The sequence below is a fragment of the Macaca mulatta genome, chromosome 14 (assembly GCF_049350105.2).
Source record: "Macaca mulatta isolate MMU2019108-1 chromosome 14, T2T-MMU8v2.0, whole genome shotgun sequence".
Taxonomy (NCBI): Eukaryota; Metazoa; Chordata; class Mammalia; order Primates; family Cercopithecidae; genus Macaca; species Macaca mulatta.
The window spans coordinates 83,553,924-83,569,182 of NC_133419.1; the positions used below are offsets into that span (position 1 = coordinate 83,553,924).

The window sequence follows — 15,259 nt, forward strand, 5'->3', positions numbered from 1 at the left end:
GTCCATTCTGGCCATTTCATATACATGAAATCTTACACTGTGTGGTCTTTTGTGAGTGACTTCTTTCACTTAGCATAATGTTAAGGTCTTGACAGCTTTTTTTCCTCCTCCTCTTAATCAGGAGCAACACAGTCAAGGATCACATTTTAGAGTGACATCTTGGGAAAGCCTCTATTAAAGATACAGACCACGGCAAACACACAACAAAGAGACTTGAAGGAAACAGATAATATGCAAGGACAGAAATACCATTAATATTCTCACAAATTGAAATAAAACTACATCCATGAAACAAAAATAGGAGGCTATATAAAGGAAACACAGAGAACAAAAAGAGCTCTTAGACATTGACAACATAATAGCAGAAATTTTTAAAAATCTTCAGTGAAAGGATTGAAAGATAAAATTGCAATCTTCTAAAGAATAAAATCAAAAGACAAAGATATGGAAACAGCAGAGAGAAGTTAAGAATATTCTAAAGGCTCAGTACAGGAGGTCCTATATCCAAGTAAGAAATTCCCAGGAAAGAACAGAAAAAAGAAAAATCATAACAATATAATTCAATAAAATTTCAGAGAACTGAAGGATGCAGGTTGCCAGCTTGAAAGGGCCCAGCACACCAAGCACACTGTGAAATTTCAGAAAGTTGCAGACAAAGAGAAGATTTTACAGACTGTCAGAGAGGAGGGAAAGACAAATAGGTTATATATAAAGAATCAGAAATCAGAACCCTTCCAACTTCTCTACAGCAACAATAAAGACAATAAAGCAATGCCTTTAAAATCTGAAGGAAAATGATTTTCAACTTAGAATGCAATACCCAGATAAACTACCAATAAAGCACGAGAATAGAACAATGATACTTTAAAGTATACAAGACTCAGAAATTCATATTCCATGCACCGTTTTATAAGAAGCTCCTACTTTGAGAGGCCAAGACAGAAGGATTGCTTGAGCGCAGCAGTTTGGGAGCAGCCTGGCCAACATGGCGAGACCCTATCTCTACAAAAAGTGAAAAAATTAGCCAGGCATGGAGGCATGCACCTGTGGTCCCAGGTACTTGACAGGATCACTTGAGCCCAAGAGTTTGAGGCTACAGTGAGCTGTTTCACATCACCGCACTCCAGCCTGGGCGACTGAGTGAGAACCTTTCTCAAAAACAACAACAACAAAAAGCTCCTGGAGGATGTCCTTCACTAAGTGGTATACAAGAAACATCTAGAGATCTAGTCCAAAGACAAGCAACAGAGGACCCCAACAGGACCCCAACATGACTACCACAGGAAGTAGTCAACCAGACTAAAGAAGTGTAACTCAAGAGACAGACACATTGAAGACAGCCATCAACAACCCTACTGCCTTTAAACCTTCTTTTGTGTTGTGTTCAAATATTTTAAATATATGACTATAAAGTTTTCAAACATACATAAAAGTAGACCCCTGACATCCATCACCAAAATTCAACAATTACCAAGATTTTGACATGTTAACTTAATCTATCCCTTCCCCCCCTATTTTTTCTTTGTTTAAATATTTATTATTATTATTATTTATTGTTATTATTATTATTTTAAGACAGGGTCTCGCTCTGTTGCCCAGGCTGGAGTGCAGTGGTGTCATCATGGCTCACTGCAGCCTCAACCTCTGGGATGCAGCAAACCACCTGCCTCAGTCTCCCACAGCGCTGGGATTACAAGTATAGACCTCAGCACCCAGGCTGTTTAAGTATTTTTAAACAAAATCTACATCATATCATTTTATCCCTGTGTACCTCAGAAATCATCTGTATATTATTCATCTTCTTACATTATACTACTATTATCACACCTGAATAAAAGTAACAGTAATTCCTTGATATCATCCAATACCTAGTCCATAAAATTTTCCCCAACATCTCAAAAATGTCTTTTTACACACATCCACATGCATACTTGTAGCAGCACACCTCACAACTGCAAAGATATGGAACCAAACTAAGTGCCCATCAACCAATGAGTGGATAAAGAAAATGTGGTATATATCCACCACGGAATACTACTCAGCCATAAAAAGGAATAGAATAATGTCTTTTGCAGAAACTTGGATTGAGCTGGAAGCCATTCTTCTAAGTGAAGTAACTCAGGAATGGAAAACCAGATGCCTTATTTTCTCACTTAAGTTGGAACTAAGCTATGAGGACACAGAAACAATACAGAGCAATATAATGAAATTTGGGACCTGGGGAAGGACAGGGGCAAGGGGAGTGAGGGATAAAAGACTATATATTGGGGGCCGGGCACGGTGGCTCACACCTGTAATCTCAGCACTTTGGGAGGCTGAAGCGGGCAGATCACAAGGTCAGGAGATAGACCATCCTGGCTAACACAGTGAAGCCCTGTCTCTACTAAAAATAAAAAAAAATTAGGTGTGGTGGTGGGCACCTGTAGTCCCAGCTACTCGGGAGGCTGAGGCAGGAGAATGGCGTAAATCCGACAGGCAGCGCTTGCAGTGAGCCGAGACAGCGCCACGCACTGCAGCCTGGGTGACAAAGCAAGACTCCGTTTCAAAAAAAAAAAAAAAAAGACTACATATTGGGTACGTGTACATTGTTTGGTTGACAAGTGCACTAAAATCTCAGAATTCACCACTGCAGAATTTATCCATGTAACCAAAAACCACTTGCAACCCAAAAGTCATTAAAAATAAATTTTTTTAAATGTCTTTTCAATGCCAGGTGTGGTGGCTCATGCCTATAATCCCAACATTTTGGGAGGCCAAAGCAGGAGGATTGCTTGAGCCCAGGAGTTCAAGAGCAGCCTGGGCAACTTGGTGAGACCTCATCTCTTCAAAAAATTTTTTAAAAAAATTTGTTGGGTGTGGTGGTATATGCCTGCAATCCCAGCTTCTTGGGAGGTTGAGGTGGGAGGATTGCTTGAGCTCAGGAGGTCAAGGCTACGGTGAGCCGTGTTCATGCCACCGTACTCCAGCCTGGGTGACAAAGTGAGACCCTGTTTCAAAAAACAAAAAGTCTTTTTTTGACTGCATGTGGTGGCTCATGCCTATAATCCCAGCACTTTAGGAGGCCGAGGTGGGCAGATCCCCTGAGGCCAGGAGTTCGAGACCAGCCTGGCGAACATGGTGAAACCCCATCTCCAGTAAAAATACAAAAATTAGCTGAGCATGGTGGCACACACCTGTAATCCCAGCTACTCAGGAGGCTGAGGCAAGAGAATTGCTTGAAACCAGGAGGCAGAGGTTGTAGAGAGCTGAGATCGTGCCATTGCACTTCAGCCTGGGCGACAGAGCAAGACTCCATCTCAAAAAAAAAAAAAAAAGTCTCTTTGCAATTAAACTAAATTGTGTCCCCCCACAAGTTCATATATATGTTGAAGCCCTAATTGTGTCCCCCCACAAGTTCATACATATGTTGAAACCCTAATTCCTAGTACCTTAGAATGTGACTGTTCATGTATTTGGAGATAGAGCCGTTAAAGAAGTAATTAAATTAAAATGAGGTCCTTAGGGTGGGCCCTAATCCAATCTAACTGGTATCCTGATAGAAAGAGAATAGGACATGTAGCAGACACTGGGAGTGTGCATATACAGAGAAATGACCATGCAAGGAAGTGGCAAGAGGGCAGCCATCTGCAAGCCAAGGAGAGAGGCCTCAGAGGAAACCAATCCTGCCAGCACCTTGATCTTGGACTCCTAGCCTCCATAACTGTGCAAATATTAATTTCTGTTGCTTAAGCCACCCACTGTGTGGTATTTTGTTATGGCAGCACTAGCAAACTAACACACAGACTATCCGAATCAAAACAAGGTTCACACATGACATCTGGTTATAATTCTTAAGTCACTTTATTATTTTTTCATGTCATTGACTTGTTGCAGAAGCCAAGTCAGTTGTCTGACAGAATGTTCCACATTCTAAATTTTTCTGTTTGTTTCCTTAGAGAGTAATTCAACTTGTCATCCTTTCCCCCATCTTTCCAATATATTAAAGTTAGCTCTAGAGGCTTAATGAGATTTTAAGAGTCAATGTTTGGGTAAGAATATTCCATAAATGGTGCTGCACAGTTTTGTTTTTTTTTTTTTTTTTTTTTTTTTGAGATGGAGTTACGCTCTTGTTGGCCAGGCTGGATTGCAATGGCACAATCTCGGCACACCGCAACCTCTGCCTCCCAGGTTCAAGTGATTCTCCTGCCTCAGCCTCCCGAGTAGCTGAGATTATAGGTATGTGTCACCACACCTGGCTAATTTTGTACTTTGAGGAGAGAGGGGGTTTCTCCATGTTGGTCAGACTGGTCTCGAACTCCCAACCTCAGGTGATCCACCTGCCTTGGCCTCCCAAAGTGCTGGGATTACAGGCAAGAGCCACCAGGCCCAGCCTGCGTATTCTCTTTTTAACCTGACAAAAAAAGCATAGGTAAACTTGGTCCAGGTTCTTTCTGCCTCTATTTGTCTTGACCATATGCTGATGAAGTACCTGCTCATCTCCACACTATTTGTTTGGGCTAGCTGGTGACATTCACTTTATCCTACAGAAGAGTTCTGCTTTGACCTACTCCTTGAGAGCTGAAAGGAGGCCAAAGAGAGACTGGAAGTAGAAAAGACAGAGCCATCTACTCTCTGTGACCATATTCCACACGTCCAGTGTGTGCCCGCACTACAACCCTGTCAGATGTCTCAATAGTAGTGATCCTTATTTCCTAAGATTCACTCACATCCTTGCCCACTGACTTCCCCATTAGAGCCTTTTAAACCCCCTGGGAATCTAAAGCCATATTATGACCCAGAGTTTAGATCTAACAGTGACAAAGCTTGCTCGGTTTGTGCTTGCTTTTTGGTTTTTTAAAAAACATTTGTTTTAGTAATACAAACATAGGTGGTTAAATTGTACAGAAAAGTAAGAGAACGATGAACGTAAAAGTCAGGATAATCATTATGTCTGGTGAGGAGAAAAGGTGGTATGATTTCAGGGCAGAGAGTGGACAAACAGCTTCTAGGATACAAATAATGACCCATCTAATAAATTGGATGGCACATTCACAATTTTCTTTCTTTTATTTTTTGAGACAGCATCTCACTATTTTGCCCAGGCTGGTCTTGAACTCCTGGCTTCAAGCAATCCTCCAACCTCAGCCACCTGAGTAGCTGGAATTGCGAACATGTGACACTGCATCTGGCCACAATTTTAATGTTCATCTTTAAACTGAAAATATGTATTTAAAACATTCTTTCATACCCATTGTATATTTCACATTAATTATTTTTATGTAAGCAGTCCACCATAGCTAGAACACAGGGTTTGAAGAGTAGAGTAAAAGGAGAAAAGACTGGACAAGGAGTTTACTCTAAAGGCAAATAGGAACTTTGATCATGCTCTCTTGGAAGTAACATCAGGGAACATTTACACCCAATATCAATTAAAATGGCTGTCTCATAATCTATCTATCAAGAATGATAGGAAAAAATCCATCTTTTCTAAGTTACCTAAATATGAAATACTCGACATCTTAAACATCTCACTGGGGAACATAATAATATGGTTTTGATGTACTTTTCCAGGGAGAGGAGTTTCAGTTTGCCCTAGGGAACACGCTTGCCTCAAAATCTTTTTTTTTTTTTTGAGACAGAGTCTCACTCTGTCGCTCAGGCTGGGGTGCAATGGCGCGATCTCGGCTCACTACAACCTCTGCTTCCCGGGTTCAAGTGATTCTCCTGCTCAGCCTCCAGAGTAGCCAGGATTACAGGCACATGCCACCACACCCAGCTAATTTTTGTATTTTTAGCAGAGATAGGGTTTCACCATGTTGGTCAGGCTGGTCTCAAACTCCTGACCTCAGGTGATCTGCCCACCTTGGCTTCCCAAAGTGCTGGGATTAAACATGTGAGCCACTGAGCCTGGCCTGCCTTAAGTTCTTAAATGACACAAAGCTGGGAGGGATGCGGAACAAATGTTTTACATGACAGAATTAGAATATATCTTGGCAAGCTGGAGTGACAGGTCAAATATAGGCCAATTTCCAATAACATCTCTCATTTGTTCAGAACACTCGATATGCCAAGAGCTTTACATAATTTATCTCATTTAATCCCTACAACCACACTGTGAAGTTGAGATCCAGGAAAGTAACTTGCCCAAGGTCATAAAGCAAGTTAACAGCAGAGCCATGATTTGAACCTAGGTTTGCAAGCTCAAGTTTCAGTCTCAAGTGAGATTCCTTCAGCCACCAGAAATTAACATTCAAAACTGAATCCTCTGCTAACACATTAGGAATTAAGAAAACAATAATAAATAAATAAAAATCTCAATCCTCTTTAATTCAGCCTGTCACCCTCAGAAAACTGCATCACCCAACCCCAACCCCCTTGGGCATATGAGAGTATCAAGTACCTCCAAAGAATGATCAGATCAAATGAAAAAACAAACAAAAACAAAAAAGAATAATCAGATCAGGCCATTTTCATTAATATAACACTTGGGGACCCCCAACAGCTGCCAGGAAACCTCCATCTGTCCTCAAGAGCAAGTCCAGTCTCAAAAGCAAGCTGTAACAGGATTCTCTCTGCAACCCATTCCCAGCTCAGCCATGTCTGCCTCCCCATCTGTATTTAAGACTTTGCAAAACTCAAGCTCTGCAGTTATAAATGGAGGCCCCTTACCACAAAGGTTGCTCAGCAAGACCCCTCAGTCAGGCTATTCCCTACCTTCAATTTTCTCTCGTCCTCAGGGGCACTGTGATTTGATGGGTGTGTATAGCTGAGAGAACAGCACAACCGGCTCCAGTGCACAGTCATATCCAATGGAGCTATCCCGAAAGACAGCCAGAGAATTTTAATGAAAACCAGAAAACCCCTGGCTGCTAAGTCCAATTGCAGTTCAGGCCTGCCAGCCCCTCCCCCTGCAGCTAAGAATCTCTGAGCCAGCTTTGCCCCAAAGAGCAGGGAAGAAAATCCATTTTGCGTTCAGTAAATCCTTCCATAGCAGCCATTCCCAGGGTCATTTAGGTTAAAGGTGAGGCACATGATAACTGCAATGGGGCCCAGGGACCCTGAGAGGCACAGGGTGTGGCAGCAGCAGATTTGAGTCAACAGATTATGAAACAGTCATTTAAAAAAAAACAAGAAGTCTTTCCTTCTGCCAAAGCTCTCTGCCCACAGCTGCATACAAGGCTAGCGAGGAATCTTAACAAGCTTAAAGGGGCCGTATTTCAGATACTTGAGAACCAAGACAGGAGGAAATAAGTATTTTGAGCACTTACTATGTATCAGGTGCTCTGATCTCATTTCATCCTCACTGTGAGATGGGAACTGTAAACTGCATGTAACAGATAAGAACACTGACTCAGAGAGGTTCTGTAACTTGTCCAAGGAACACAGTTAGCAAGAGGGGAAACGAGATTGGAAAGTTCAGTGTGGGTGAGGCTCATCAGAAGTATCAAACTTTTTGTTAGCGGAGAGCAGAAAAAAAGAAAAAGAAAAGAAAAAAAGAAAAAGAAATACTAAACTCAAAATCCTGACCTGTCCTGACTAATAAAAAGAATGACCATTTACTGAACACTGGCTATGTGCCAGGCACTAAGCTAATATTTTTACATGCACTGTATCACCTAATCCTCACAGCAACTAGATAAGATATAGGTCGTTATTACCTCCATTTAGTAATGAGCAAACTATGGCTTAGACATTCAATAACTTGATCAAGGTCACTGCATCACCAGGATTGGAACCCTGGTCTGTCTAATTCCAGAGTGCTCACCTTAAAACACTCACCCTAACAGCCTTCAGAAGGGAGCCATCTAGATCATCATGCCAAGCAGGCAAGTTGCAGGGAGATTTCTGCTCCCCTCCCCAGCAGGTAATGCACATTCCAGACTTGCCTTTCAATTCCTCCCAGCACTCTTCAGTGGAGGCACAGAATCACTCGCTCTGGGAAAGCTGATAGCTATGTTTCCACCTTCCCATGTACCACGGACTCTGCTGTCCCGACACGAGTGAAGGAGAACGCCACCACCATGATCCAGAGACTCACGTGAGTATAGAAGCAGATAGCTTCTTTCCCCGGGCCCTGCTCCATAGGCCCATGCAACCTCAAGCAGCAACCTCTTCCTCAACAGCTCACAGGCCTGTTTTGTATTCTTAACAGGAGACCACGTGCCTCCTCTTTGAGCAACTGTGATTTCCCAAGGGAGATGACTGTCTAGACACAGCATCTATCTTGACAACCAGACTGGGCCACATGACGTTCGGTTTGATAATTTAGATTTTAGGGTCTGTGTTCAGCTCTCCAGTGAAGGCTCTGTGCCTGGCACCTCTGGGTAATCAGATTGAGTATCATTCAGTGCAACAGCTGACACCCTGGGTTAGAACCGTCTTCCCAGCCAGGCAAGTGTTACTTGAGGGAAGTCACAGGCATCTTATGGATCACACACACACAGGCACAACACACAAACAGTTCCATTAATGAGGCTAAAACTTGATAGAACTCTTCTATGCACGTTTAGAATTAAGTGCCAGGCTTTGACTGGTGGTAGACTGAATACCTAATATGTATCAGGTACTGTGGTGGGTACATTCACAGTCAATGTCTTAATTGACCTGCACTACATTCTGTAAGGTAGATAGAATTGCTATTATTCAGATGAGGCAACTAAAGCCCGGAGAGATAGCATAATTTGCCCAAAGTCACACAGGAAGTGGCAAAGCTCAGGTTCAAATTCTTTTTTTTTTTTTTGAGATGGAGTCTCACTCCGTCTCCCAGGCTGGAGTGCAGTGGTGCGATCTCGGCTCACTGCAACCTCCACCTCCCAGGTTCACACAATTCTCCTGCTTCAGCCTCCCCAGTAGCCGGGAATACAGGCAGGTGCCACCACACCCAGGTAATGTTTGTATTTTTAATGGAGACAGGGTTTTATTATGTTGGCCAGGCTGGTCTCGAACTGCTGACCTCAAGCTATCTGCCAGCCTCAGCCTCCCAAAGTGCTAGGATTACAGGGATGAGCCACCACGCCCAGCCTCAAATTCATTTTTAATGTGATTCCAACACCCTTTCAGTCAATTATGAGGCCATTCATTTATTCCTCAGATAATTATTGAGCACCATCTATGAGCCAGCTACTGGGACACTTACAGAGGATACAACTGTTAACGTAAGGTAGGTCCAGTCACCAAAGAACTAATGTTCTTGTGAGGATAGATGACAATGCAGATAGATAATTACAGAATGATGAGATGGGGCCTTAGAGGAGTGATGGGGTCAGGCTTCTCTGAGAAAGTGAGATGTGAGCTGAGACCTGAAAGATGAGAATGAGCCAGGCATTTGCAAAGCTAGGAAAAGAGCGCAGGCAATAGATAGAAGAAGTGCAAGGGTTGGCTACTGGAAAAGGCTTGGCGTGTCCAAGGAACATAAAGGAGAACAGGGACCAAGGCTGGGTGAGCAGCAGGGAAAAAAGAACGGTTGAGATGACACAGGGCCTTGTTGACCATGGAAAACACTTTGAATTTTGTTCAAAGGGCAATGGGAGATCAAAGAAGAGTTTTAATCAGGGAAATAGTGTAATCTGATTTGCGCTTTAAAGAGATAATTCTGGTTGCTGTGTGGAGAAGTGAGTGTAGGGAGTGGGCAAGACTCAGGAATGAGGGAGAGAGAACGGTGGCCTGGACCACGATAATGGTAGGGGAGTGGATTTTACATTTGGGAATGAGAAAGAAAATACTTGAGGTGAAACTGTTTTTTTTTTTAAATAAAAATAAAAATTTTGAAATTTAATTACAATGTAAAAAAATAAAAAGACAAATGATTTTTTTTTTTTTTTTTTTTTTTTTTAGAGCAAGTCTTGCTCTGTCACCCAGGCTGGAGTACAGTGGTGTGATCTCGGCTCACTGCAACCTCTGCCTCCAGGGTTCAAGCAATTCTCCTGCCTCAGTCTCCCTAGTAGATGGGATTACAGGCGCCCACCATCATGCTTGGCTAATTTTTGTATTTTTAGTAGAGACAGAGTTTCGCCATGTTGGCCAGGCTAGTCTCGAACTCTTGACCTTATGTAATCCACCTGCCTTGGCCTCCCAAAGTGCTGGGATTACAGGCGTGAGCCACTGCACCCAGCCGAATGAATTTTTAAAAAAATAATGAAAATACTTGCTGATGAATGGCATGTGAATGGTGAAGGGAACAAACTCCTAGGTTTCTAGCTTGAACAACTGGGTAGAGGGTGGTACCACGTATTAACAGAGACTGGAGGAGAAGCAAAATGCTCGTGAGATAACCAACTATATCACACTAAGAAGAAAAAAAAAGTGGACCCCAGTTGTTTATTCAAGGGGAAGCTAGGAATTAAAGGCCTGAAGCTGCTACTCTGGTGAAAATAAGTGTTTAGGGGTTATGATAGGGAATAAAGTGCAAGAATCTGAAAGGCTGCCTTAGGAAACAGGGGTTCCACTTACTTCATGTGGCCATCACTGCCAAACTGGAACCAATGTGTGGAAGACAGACATAGGAAAGGAATTCAGTCTGACGTAAGAAAGGGCTGTCTCATAGTCAGAGTGAAATGAGCTGCCTTGGGAGTGGGAGAGGGTGACTTTTCTGTCATTGGAAGTGTTAAAGAAAAAAACAGATGACCCCTTGTCTACAGGGTTAGAGAGAGAATTCAGTAATTGAATAGGGAAAATGCTACATAAAATCCTCCTAAACTCTGGAATTCTGTGGTTTAAAGATAAAATCTTAATTAATCTAACCTTCAGGACTGGAGTTACTCCAACAGGGCAGAACTCCCTTGGTATGTCCTACCTCTCAGAAGGCAAATGAGAACAATGTTAGCTAATTTTAGTCACTATAAAGTGACTCCTAGTTCATTTCTAAGTGTCAAACAAGATGTTGAAAGGCTTTTTGGTATAAGTGAAAGGCATAAGCTATGGAATTGGATATCACATATCTGCAATTGATTAGCGCTGTGTCCTCTGGCAAATTATTTAAATCCTCTGAATCTCAGTTTATTTCTTTGAAATACGGGGAAAGCAATGCCTTCCTCAAGATGTTTACTGTGAGGACCAACGCCTTGTGCCTGATACATTCAATTAAGAATAATAATGAGGCTGGGTACAGTGGCTGACGCCTGTAATCCCAGCACTTTGGGAGGCCGAGGTGGGCAGATCACCTGAGGTTGGGAGATCGAGACCAGACTGGCCAACATGGTGAAACCCCGTCTCTACTAAAAATACAAAAATTAGCCGGGCATGGTGGCGGGCGCCTGTAATCCCAGCTACTTGAGAGGCTAAGGCAGTAGAATCACTTGAACCAGGGAGGCAGAGGTTGCAGTGAGCCAAGATCGCGCCACCGCATTCCAGCCTGGGCGAGAAGAGAGAAACTCCATCTCAAAAAAAAAAAAAAAAAAAAGAAGAAGAAAAATAACTAACATCTATTACTACAGATCCATAACTATATGCTAGGCATGTACTATGTGCATTTTAAAAAATCCAATCCTTACAACAACCCAGAAAGTAGCCACTATTATTATTCCATTATAAAAACCAGAAAATTGATTTCTAAAGGTAAAGTAACTTATCCAAGAATCATATAATTAGTAATTGCCCAAATTAGGAAAAACCAAATTCAACAAAGTTGAAACAAAAAGATAAAGAAAACCATATTTAGATAAGTTGAAAAAAAGTTACCTACTGTCGAATTAACAAACAATTCAATTCACCAACTAGTCATTTAGTAAATATTTATTAAACATATAAATAAATAACTGAATGAATGAATGATTCCAAAGAACATTTATTGAGTTCCTGCCAGGCACAACATCAAGAAACTAGGGTTACAGAAAATGTACATCAATTTAATTGAGAGTTTGCCATTAACACCACAATCTTCAAACTGCAAATAAACTGCCAACTTAACAACACTTAGTCCATGATAAAAAGTCCTAAGAAATGCCATTCTCAGCTAAGCGCTCATGACTCACGACTGTAGTCCCAGCACATTAGGATGCCAAGGCGGGCAGATACCTTGAGCTCAGGAGTTCAAGACCAGCCTGGGCAACATGGCAAAACCCCATCTCTACAAAAAATACAAAAATTAGTCAGGTGTGGTGGCGTGTGTCTGTGGTCCCAGCACTTGGGAGGCTGAGGTGGGAGGATCACTTAAGCCTGGAATGTTGAGGCTTCAGTGAGCCAAGATCACGCCACTGTACTCCAGCCTGGGGAAGTCAAAACTCTTAGGGGAGAGCTCCGAGCAGTAGGCAGAGAAACAAGAGCACACAACAATGGAAGCTGAGGAAGGAGGCAGTCTCAAAGAAAAGATGAGTAAGACTTCCAAAGGAAGCAGAAATCTAAAAGAATAAAGGCTGAAAAAATGGCCGACTTAATAAGTAGGAGTTTGTCAAAGGACTTCTCTGGAACTGTGGGGAAATAAACCAAGTTTCAAACGGCAACTGGATGAATGGGTTAAACAGGAAGATGAGGCACTCTTTTAAGAAGTTTAGCAATAAGGCCGGGCGCGGTGGCTCAAGCCTGTAATCCCAGCACTTTGGGAGGCCGAGACGGGCAGATCACGAGGTCAGGAGATCGAGACCAGCCTGGCTAACACGGTGAAACCCCGTCTCTACCAAAAAAAATACAAAAAACTAGCCGGGCGAGGTGGCGGGCGCCTGTAGTCCCAGCTACTCGGGAGGCTGAAGCAGGAGAATGGCGTAGACCCAGGAGGCAGAGCTTGCAGTGAGCGAGATCCGGCCACTGCACTCCAGCCTGGGCGACAGAGCGAGACTCCGACTCAAAAAAAAAAAAAAAAAAAAAAAGAAGTTTAGCAATAAAAGGAGGGAAAGGGAACGAAAAGTAAGTAGTCTAATGAGGAGAAGCAGCAAGACTGTTATAAAGAGTATAAGGTAAGGAGCAAGAGCCAAAGGAAAAGGAAAAGCTGAAGACAGAAGATAGATGCAGAAGATGCAGGAAAGAAACAGGATGACCAGACTCCAGCACGTCAAGAGGGGATAGCTACCCTTGGGAAAGAAGTCACCTTCTGCTCTAAGACAGAAATGAAAGAAAAGAGATTTTGACAAATGGACATGGTGAAAAGTTACTCTGAATCAAGCCTGAATACAGTACAGAGAGTGATCAAATTGAATAACATCATTTTGAACTTAAAATAATATTGATTTTTTTGAATCGCTCATAACTTGGTATTGAAAACGACAACCACCATTTTGGATATAAGTTCTATACAGTTAAAAATCAGTATCCTTTTTTTCTGGACAGGAAGTAGGATTTATTGGTGGGCAGTAGGAGGGAGCAGCACAGTGGAAGCCCTCATGAAAGCAGGGCATACCACTGGCCTAGAGGAATGTATTTGACCCCACAGCCATCTGGGATGAGCCACTTCTCATCCCAGAGCCACCATGTCTTCAAATTCATCTGCCCTGGTCAGGTGCAGTGACTTACGCCTTTATTCCCAGTACTTTGGGAGGCCGAGGTGGATGAATGACTTGAGGCCAGGAGTTCGAGACCACCGTGGCCAGCATGGTGAAACCCCGTCTCTACCAAAAAAATACAAAAATTAGCTGGGCATGGTGGCAGGTGCCTGTAGTCCCAGCTACTCGGGAGCCTGAGGCAGGAGGATTGCTTGAACCTGGGAAGTGGAGGTTGCAGTGAGCTGAGATCACACCACTGTACTCCAGCCTGAGAGACAGAGTGAAACTCTGTCTCAAAAAAAAAAAAAAAAAAAAAATCATCTGCATCGAACTTCATAAAGCCCCACTTCTTTCAGATGTCGATCTTCTGGTGGCCAAGGAACTTGAACTTGGCCCTGCAGCGGGCCTCAATCACATGCTCCTGGTTCTGTAGCCTGGTGTGCATAGACATGATGACTTGGCCAGTATGAACCCTGGCCAAGGCTCCTTGAGGCTTTCCAAAGGCACCTCCACTGTTTGGAGCCTACACTGGGGACAGTACAAGGTCAGAGACATAAACATACATTAGAAAGGCCTGTCTCCAAGGTCCCTTAGAACAACCCATACAAGAAACAGGCTGCATACACTACCAAGGAAGCTGCTGTTTGCAGCTATTGCACACCAGGCCCCAAGGAGGAAAGGAACTCAGAAGGCTTAATTGGCCGCAGAAAAATCAGTCTTATAGAGATGTTGGTTATGTTCTGTTTCTTAATCTGGGTACTGGTTACCCTAATGTGTTCAGTTTGTGAACTTCATTAAGCTTTTTTTTTTTTTTTTTTTTTAAAAAAAAAGGTTTTTATAAACTCTTTAACTTTAAAACATTAAAAAAAAAAATGTTTAACCTAGGCAGGGTGAGGTGGCTCATGGCTATAATCCCAGCACTTTGGGAGGCTGAGCTGGGTAGATTTCGCTTCAGGCCAGGAGTATGAGACCAGCGTGGCCAACATGGTGAAACTCTGTTTCTAGTAAAAATATAAAAATTAGCCAGGTGTGGTGGCACATGCCTGTAATCCCAGCTACTCAGGAGGCTGAGGCAGGAGAATCGCTTGAACCTGGGAGGCGGAGGTGCAGGGAGCACTGCACTCCAGCCTGGGCAAGAGAGTAAGGCTCTGTCTCAAAAAAAGAAAAATATTTTCTTGGTATTTTTAGTAGAGACAGAGTTTTTAACTTAGAATCACCACTCCTCTCCTATTTGTTCAGTTTTTAAAAGAGTAACTCAAGAAAATTATATATTCCTCCAGACAGGGAACATTCCTTACCATTGTTTTAGATCCCCATAGCACTAAATCAGACTAGATATACAATAAGTATCTAACAAATATACGTTGATGTGATTGGAAGAAGGCTAACACCAAATGTCCACACTTAAAACAAATCTAGGCCAGGTGCAGTGGCTCATGCCTATAATCCTAGCACTCTGGGAGGCCAAGGTGGGTAGATTGCCTGAGCTGAGGAGTTCAAGACCATCCTGGGCAACACGGTGAAACACCGTCTCTACAAAAAAAAATACAAAAAATTAGCCGGGCGTAGCAGTGCACGCCTGTAGTCCCAACTACTTGGGAGGCTGAGGCAGGAGAATTGCTTGAACCCGGGAGGCGGAGGTTGCAGTGAGGCAAGATCGCACCACTGCACTCCAGCCTGGGTGATAGAGCAAGACTCCATCTCCAAAAAAAAAATAAAAACAAAAAACAAAAACAAAAAAATCCACAAATCTTTCTCTAGGAAATGGCACCTTCATGACTGCAAAATCTGGCAGCTCCCTAATTTTAGCCAGTGATTCCACTTAGCATCACTAATGATCTGGACAAACTGACATTATGTGCCTCCTTTTG

General features: G+C 42.8%; 1 protein-coding gene and 1 non-coding gene across 20 annotated transcripts in view; both read right to left on the reverse strand.

Moving 5' to 3' along the window:
- The window catches only part of RAB30 (RAB30, member RAS oncogene family), a 93,741-nt gene that overhangs the window by 47,774 nt on the left and 30,708 nt on the right, over positions 1–15,259 (reverse strand). For 7 of the 19 annotated variants that reach the window (XM_015115290.3, XM_015115284.3, XM_077960526.1 and 4 more), the window contains exon 1: positions 6,694–6,790. The exons of 8 other annotated variants lie outside the window; for them this stretch is intronic. The gene's annotated coding sequence lies outside the window, so the exon portion shown is untranslated. Of the gene's footprint in view, positions 1–6,693; positions 6,791–7,744; positions 8,131–15,259 lie in introns of those variants that run through there. 4 more of the 19 variants (XM_077960528.1, XM_077960521.1, XM_077960520.1 and 1 more) reach the window with 3 other exon arrangements.
- Positions 13,961–14,095, reverse strand: LOC114672520 (small nucleolar RNA SNORA70). Its single transcript, XR_003722926.1, has one exon. It is a non-coding gene; the product is annotated as a small nucleolar RNA SNORA70 (small nucleolar RNA).